The sequence below is a fragment of the Penaeus chinensis genome, chromosome 25 (assembly GCF_019202785.1).
Source record: "Penaeus chinensis breed Huanghai No. 1 chromosome 25, ASM1920278v2, whole genome shotgun sequence".
NCBI classification, from domain to species: domain Eukaryota; kingdom Metazoa; phylum Arthropoda; class Malacostraca; order Decapoda; family Penaeidae; genus Penaeus; species Penaeus chinensis.
The window spans coordinates 4474223-4474721 of NC_061843.1; positions in this window are offsets into that span (position 1 = coordinate 4474223).

Below are 499 nucleotides of genomic sequence, written 5' to 3' on the forward strand. Positions count from 1 at the left end.
TAATATTTTAACACTTATTGTTATTATCATCTATTATTATCACTTAGTCTTGGTAGCATTAGGATTATTTTTATTACTCCTATTTTCCTCCTCCTCATCATTATTATAAATTTTATGATGACTATCACCTACAGGTCTTAAGTCATATTAAAACAGTTCGTTGATGTAAAAAAAAATATTATTTTTCCTATGAACTATTTCCTAATAAATACATTACGTAGTAGAACAATTTTTTATATTATATATTATATATTGCTATAAAGCTATCTAAGGAAAATAAACAGTAACGTAATAATTAACCTTGTTGGTTCATATCAGTAATAACAATTACTTAATCATAGTAATCATCATTTACTTATGTTAATTGCCCTAACGAAAGACATGGATAAAAACATCCACCAATCTATTTTCAGCACCACATTTACATATAATTTCCTATCATTAATTACCTTCCAGTTTAAACACAGTACCAGCCCCCAAACATCTAGCAATCTTCCAT